Source organism: Panicum virgatum, chromosome 6N (assembly GCF_016808335.1).
Source record: "Panicum virgatum strain AP13 chromosome 6N, P.virgatum_v5, whole genome shotgun sequence".
In the NCBI taxonomy this organism is placed as follows: domain Eukaryota; kingdom Viridiplantae; phylum Streptophyta; class Magnoliopsida; order Poales; family Poaceae; genus Panicum; species Panicum virgatum.
Genome location: NC_053150.1, coordinates 46,151,336 through 46,158,445, shown reverse-complemented (window position 1 = coordinate 46,158,445; position 7,110 = coordinate 46,151,336). Strand labels below are relative to the sequence as shown.

The window sequence follows — 7,110 nt, the reverse complement described above, 5'->3', positions numbered from 1 at the left end:
ACGCAAACAAATAGCAAGTATTTCGATGTCAAGAGCAGAAGAGATGAAGATAAAGGCATTGACAAAATAAATGCACTACAAATAGCACATATTTGATATCAAGAGCAGAAGAGATGGAGATATAGGAAGCTCACAGTGAAAATTGCTCCATCTGACTGGCCTGGCTCCAGAATAATCTGGCAATTCAAGGCTTCATGTATGTCTTCTTGGTACCTTGCTGACATGTGGCTATGTTTCATCAGTACATCACATGGGATTGCAAACCATTCAAGACAAGGCATAGATAAGAAAAGAAAGTTGTGCACGCAGAATTCCATTCTTGGGCGTTCATATACAAGTATACAATTATACCTATACAGGAAAACAGTACATTCGAATAGCTAATTTTCTTGCTCAATATATCCACAGAGAAAATAACAACCATGGGTATCAACTTTTATCAAGCCAGGGATACTTCAAGTGAGGACTTTGCCAGCCATAACAATCCAGGATCGTTCCTTTTCAACACCAGGTAAGTCTCTGCACGCCCAATCTCATCTGAGACGACATCCTCACAGAAGCCGATCAATTCAAGGACCTCCATTGCAGCTGGTTTTGGAGTAAATGGAGATTAAACAATTAGAATGCACTACATTTAAAGACTCTAGTTAGCAATAACAACTGGTAGAGCTAACAGGAGTACCTTTATAGTTTGCTACACTCCTTTGGAAATGTGGATTGGACTGCAGATGTGGCAAATGAGAGGATTTGTAAGAATTTGCTTTAGCAAATGAATGCTATATCATAATATGCAAGAATAACGAAATTAAAAACAGCCAACCATACCTTACGCAATCTCTTATACTTAATATAGTTTGGGTGCTCTATCACATTCTTGATAATCCTAAAAAGTGTTTGAATAGCAGAATCTGCCTCTGTAGGTGTTGCTTGCAACCGGAGCATTTCAATGGACTTCTGGAGTCGTGCACAGAGGGCTGCCACGGGTTCTTCAATCCTTTGCAGCTCATTGCTGTTTAAATCACCAAAATGATCGTCAGGATCAGGTTCCGAATTCAAAACTGTGGAGTTTCTACTCTGCTCTGTTATCACTTGTGTCTCATCTCCAGATTTTGGAACAATTAGACAGGTAGTTTCATCAGGATCAGGTTCTTCACCATGCTTCCCATCGATGACCAACTTCTGGTTGACAACAGTATTTAAGGAATCATCAGGGTCAGGCTCAGACTTAAAAACTGTGATGTTGTTTGTCAGTTCACTATCCACTTCCATCTTGTTTCCAGATTCCAGAACGCATCCATTAGCACCATAATCAGGATCAGGTTCGCTATGGTGTCCTCCATCAAACCTCAGCTCCTGATTCAGAATATTAACATTTTGGGAGTCATCAGGATCAGGTTCTAGGCAACCAAAAGAACTTTGCTTGCCAACATCATTAGGCTCAGAGTAGCCAATAGTATTTTGTCCTGCTTCTGATCTAGAACTCATTGCTGAATCAATATGCATAGCATCATCTGGATCGGGCTCTACCTTCACAGTTCCCTGAACAAAATCTCGAGGAACATCAACTGGATTATATTCAGTTTCAGTGCCTGATACATGGTCTTCCGTTGCAGATGCATTTTAAGAAACGCTGATAACCAGCAGCACCGGACAATGCACGAGCACTAGCCAGTGAACTTTAACTCTCCCCCAAGCCTGTGACCAGCAACAGTTATAGCTGGTTCCAGAACAAATTCATCTTCATAAGAATCAAAGACTTTGCGACCATTCAACATATGACCTCTAGACTTGGTCTAGTCCAACAAAGCAGCTTCCTCATTTAACTGCCACAAGATTAAATAAAATCAAATGTAAAGAGATGGCAACCGAACATGATCGGAGCATCTGCAAAAAATTACCTGCTTATTAAGAGCAAAAAAGTTTGCATCGTGCTCAGAGTGCACCATATGCGCCTGGAATTGAAATATAGGCACTCAGCGTAATGTACAGAAGGCCCAATACAGTGCACAAAAACCATATGGAAATCTTTAGCGAAGCCAAAAATTACATACAAGTTCATGAATTAGAGTCTTCTTGATACTTTCATACTTCCAGAATCCCTTCAAGTCATCTGTTCGTAGGCGAAGAGATATTTCCTCCCCCATGTTCTGCATGAATAATAAGATTGTAAGTATATTCTCAAAAACTAGTGTTTGACCATTTTTTTTCTATAATATACGTATTGTAATGGCTTATGCTCACCTTATTGAAGCCTAAAATGCATTTCGGACTGACTCCTACATATCCGACAGGAGCCATTTCAGTCATGATTCCAACTCGCCATTTATTCTTAGAACATCAGCAACAAAGTCAGAAAGGGATGAAACTCCATTAAGAGATAGGATTAATTCTTGGAGATCATTACCTTGTTCATGATCGCAATTATACCAGGGTCACATGCAAGCATGTGCATTCTTTTCAGGGCTTCCGAAGGTGGAGGATTCAGCTGGCGGAGGAAAGGAAAGTAAACAGGTACAACAGCTTAAATCAAAACTGACTCACAGCACATCCAGGATCATATCATACATATTAGAGATGTGTGTACTTGTACTACTATGCCCTAGAGATATAGTGGCATGAAATCGAAAAGGTTTTACAACTGACTCTATTTTATATTGGACACTAGAACAATTAGCTCAATTTTTTGTTCAGCTTTCAGTCTTTGCAAGTGGACCTAGACAGAACATTGTGCAAACATGTGTCTCATGTATCTCCTCAAACTAATAGCCGATATTAAAAATGCATACTGCTCAGATGAACTGATTTGTGTGTGTGGGGGGGGGGGGGGGGGGGGGGCATAATTCAAGCAGGGCACTGTTTCTGCGAGTATTATCGGAGGGATCCATTTCCTGTAGCCTACAGAGCAGGTGGGAGCGGGGGTTGGCTAACCTCAATCCCAGGCAAGTGAAGTGTACGAAAATCACAGAAGATGTATTGTCCCTGGGGAAGTTTGAGTGAAATCTGTGGCCTGCCTGGTGACCGTTGTCTAAGGGCAGTCCCAATGCGGACTCCACTCGTAGAGTCTTAAGCCTCAAAGACTCCATCACAAGAAACTATACTTCCCAATGCAAAGTGTGTAATAGTAGTTTCTATACATAAAATTATTTATTATTTTTCTTCCATCACAAGATCCACGGACTCCACGCCCCCTCCACAATGCAAGTCTATCTGGTTTCTTGGGCATTAAAGGACGCGTAGACTTGAGGTCCTATCTAGAAACCAAGTCTTGTTTTTCTCCTTCTCTCTTCAATAATTAGCGTGCCACATCAACAAAAAAAACTATAAATAGAGGACCATTAATATACTTAGACTCCATGGTAGAGTCCGGGTTGGGACTGCCCTAAGCCGCTGTTCTTCCTCATCAAATCCAATTATACGTAGATCTGGCCTTTTGCCATTGTCAGATACTTCCTCGATTTCATCATCAAAAACACCCATCATTCTAATAGGTTTTCCCTGTAACAAGAAAAACTTCAGTGACAGTGATTTCAACAGCCAGCTGTCATTGCAATATCCACTAGCAAGTAACATGCCAATGGGTGTGTGAAATGTTGCATGCTAGCCACAGCTTACCTCACTAATAGCCGCTTCATTCAGTGTCAGGCTTGAATGTGGATCCGAAAATGGTGTGACCAACTTGGAGCCTTTGTTTGCAGATTGTGGCACAATTAGCTTCTATGTACTCCCTCCATTCTCTTTTGATAGTCCTATTTTCAAAACTCAAAACTTCACAAATGATAATCCTATTTGCTATTGATAAGGACCATGGCAATAAATAGCACCAGTAACGAGGAGTTTCTAGCAAAGACATTGGAGGACTAGCAAAAAGCCTTGTGTTACATTAATTAGATGATAAGTAAGATTGCTTTTCCTTGGTCATTGTGTCAAGGTGAAATAGGACTATCAATAGAGAATGGAGGGAGTATCAGGCTTAACACTAGTCAAATCCTGCAGCAGTTGCCCAAATTCTTTCACCGTGCAGCTTGGATCTGCATCCACATCAGCTGTCTGCCCCTCCAGGTGACGGAAATTCGAGCTATTCTGCTCTCTTCCATCTTGTTCCTGATGCAAGACCACCTTATGCTATCAATTTCACGGATTACCCAAAAAGAATGTGGTGATGCTAATTATCACGTTATCCGTTCGGTCCCGTCAAACAGAAAGGCTATCAGTTCGGCAAGGAAGCTAGATAATTAGGCATGAAAGAGCAAGAAATCTCAAGAGAAATATAAACACCCGGGCTCAATCATGACTAATGAACCGAATTGGGCAAAGCAGATTTATATCTAAATTATTTTTAGACTGTTTTTAACCTCACATTCACATATTCTGTCAGTAGCAAAACGAGGAGTTCGATAATTTCATCGAGCCTTCAACCAACCAAAAGAGGGGAAATTACCACTAGTAATAGAAACAGCTACAGCGACCTTTGCATCACAGCGAGGAACCACCATAGAAATATATTCACTAATCTCGCAGATCCAAATTATTACCCAAAGTTCTCAAAAAAAAATCACCAAAGGTAACCCCAATTCGATCGAAATGACGAAATTCGTTTCCCAGGAACAACCATCCGGGCCAACATGAGCCACAGAATCTGCCGGTGATCCGACAAAACCGAACAAACAAAGAGCGAATCGAGCTTGCGGGCGGAAGCAATTGAGCAGCCAAGGACGCACCTAGACAGACGCTCCCCGTCGTCGAGCGCGTGAACCAGCCGGTGGAGGAAGGGGAAACCGGGTCGGGTCGCTTCCAGATGTGGGGCAGTTTGATTGGCCTCGCCGGCCTTGGAGGCCGGATACTTGTAGGCCACCGGAACGTTCAAGAACGCGGCGTCGACGGCGGCGGCGGCAGGACGCGCACGATCTTAACACACGAAAGCGCGTCCACTCCCAGGCGATTCCCTGGCCCCTCGTCGCGCCACGTCGCCCAAAAAAGCAGCGGCCGTCCGATCGGGCCATCCAACGGCCACGGGAGCGAGCGGGGTCGCGAGCTCGCTGCCGCCGCCTTCTTCCTCCAGCTCCGGGCCGGCGGCACGCCCCAGCACGGGAGTGGGCGAGGTCGCGACCAGGAGATCCGCCGGCGAGAGGCTGCGGCGCTCGCCACCGGATGCAGCTTCTATATCGAGCCCTCCACCTCGCAAGCCGCCGCCGCCGCACCCTCCACCTGCTGCTCCACCCGCGGACCTCCGCCCTCCGCCTCCGACCTCCAGCTCCACGCAGGCATCATGGCCCCCGCACGGGGGAGGCCCAGCCCCGGCATCGCTACCCAAGCTGGGGTCGCCGCGAGCGACTAGAAGTTTCCCGTCCGCCAGAATCCCCTGCGTGCGGCCTCCCCCGGGCTCGGCGCGGGCGGCCTGCAGATTCGGCAGCGCCGCCCTGGCTTGGGCTCGGTCTAGCCACGGCAGCGCATCCTTGGAACAGCCTCGTCGCAGGCGATGTCAAGCCTCTGCGGACCTTGGTAGCGGCAAACCCATCGCCGACCAACCCAGCCGCCTAGTAGCCTACTGCCTACAGCCAAAGCAAGGTCAGTGCCTCTAAATCTCAGTGCCATCACTGTACGCACACAAAACTGTTCGATCAAATGTCTCAATGCTCTGCAAGCTTACTTCTTTGACCTTTTGCATAAGAAGAAAATAATAGTTTCCAATGTTCTTCCTAAATTGGATTACAATGATGGCCTTGCTGACAGCAGTGCGCCCAATTTGAGACCTCTGCTTGGCAACTAGACATGTCTTTTGTTTTAAAAAAATTACTGTGATGTCAAGTAATGTGGTGGTTGCTTCTTGCATGATCTTTGTTTTTCAAATGTAAGAGAACAATATGTATAACTGGGTATATGCAACAAGTTATTTGTTGATACTCTGTAGTCCATGAATTAACATATGGTAAAGGGGAAAGTCAACCTTTGGTAAGAATGTCACAATAGATATGACGGACAACGCTAAAATTGTTTGATTAATGCTTTTTGTCAATTCAGTTTCTTCCATTGTATTTATTTCAATTGAAATCATGTTCTTTTGCTCTATAATATGGTATTTGATTGTGCTCGAAGCATTGATCCCTCCTTTACCTTGCCATGGGCTAGAACCTCAGCGGATAACTACCATCAATCTGGGTATTCCTTCTCCTTATTTCATGAAATTTTTTCCTATACTGTGCTATGAACACTTATTTATTTAAGCTGACTTTTCTAACTATTTTTTTAATAGGGGCATTCCAATAAATGAATCTTTTGAAACCTGCTTAAGGGCTGTTCAGATCCTGCCTGTAAATTTTTTTCCCTAGCATGGCTAATGTCTTCACTTGTCAGTATAAGAAGGCCAAGCACTCTACGATTGCACTAATGCAGGCTGGTCTTGCAACTGATGCAGTGCGAGAGTGTGAAGAGCTGAGAACTCAAGGTATTGTTTTTATTTGTTGGAAGAATTCCATTCTCTTAGCTCACCAAGGTTGGCCAGATAACAGAAGCGGTTTATCTATCCGATATTTTCCTAGTGCTATAAAATATGTTACCAATAATCAGACGTACTACAACAGCCGGGCCAGAGAAGCAGACATTATCATCTGTTCTTGATATTCTATTTTGTACAACAGTTTCTGCTGAAACAATAATTGAATGCAAAAGCAAGTGAAACATGGAAATTTTACATATGCGACGAAGATCATATGTTTCAATTGTTCTATATGATTATACCGAAATATCACCATTATGTATCTGAACTTACCGAATAAGTGTAGTTTCCAACCAAACAAATCTGAACAGGAATGAGTTTTCCAGCAGAACTATATCTGCAAGCATTATCTAATTACTGCATCTCTGAACAATTACATATTGCTGGACCACGCACATGGCAGTTGTGGACACTGAGATGCACTCGGTCAGTTCAACAATTTGAGCCATGTGAATAAATTTCCTTCTGTAAGTTTTAATAAGCACGGTCACTAATTTTTCTGCCATTTGCAATGCCAGTTCACTTACTTTTGTGGGTACGGTATTTTGAACTGCGACAAATCATGGATAAAGTTTGTGTTAAGGAGTAGGGCTCCTAGCTAAACTTGAATGCTCTAT

General features: G+C 43.7%; 1 long non-coding RNA gene and 1 pseudogene across 5 annotated transcripts; one reads left to right on the top strand and one right to left on the bottom strand.

Annotated features, from left to right (window-relative positions):
• Positions 1 to 253: 253 nt before the first annotated feature.
• Positions 254 to 4,927, bottom strand: LOC120679002 (annotated as a pseudogene). The gene is made up of 11 exons (XR_005676918.1): positions 4,719 to 4,927; positions 3,613 to 4,101; positions 3,380 to 3,495; positions 2,929 to 3,025; positions 2,405 to 2,485; positions 2,242 to 2,328; positions 2,052 to 2,147; positions 1,899 to 1,952; positions 826 to 1,823; positions 683 to 722; positions 254 to 588 (listed from the first exon to the last, which is right to left on the bottom strand). The product of XR_005676918.1 is annotated as an uncharacterized LOC120679002 (transcript).
• Positions 4,928 to 5,242: 315 nt separating this feature from the next.
• On the top strand, positions 5,243 to 6,696 carry LOC120679003. 4 transcript variants are annotated; one of them, XR_005676922.1, is made up of 4 exons: positions 5,243 to 5,565; positions 6,094 to 6,156; positions 6,251 to 6,308; positions 6,413 to 6,696. It is a non-coding gene; the product is annotated as an uncharacterized LOC120679003 (long non-coding RNA). The 4 variants fall into 4 exon arrangements; XR_005676920.1 differs by having other exon boundaries at positions 6,391 to 6,696; XR_005676921.1 differs by lacking the exon at positions 5,243 to 5,565 and having other exon boundaries at positions 5,597 to 6,156.
• Positions 6,697 to 7,110: the final 414 nt, after the last annotated feature.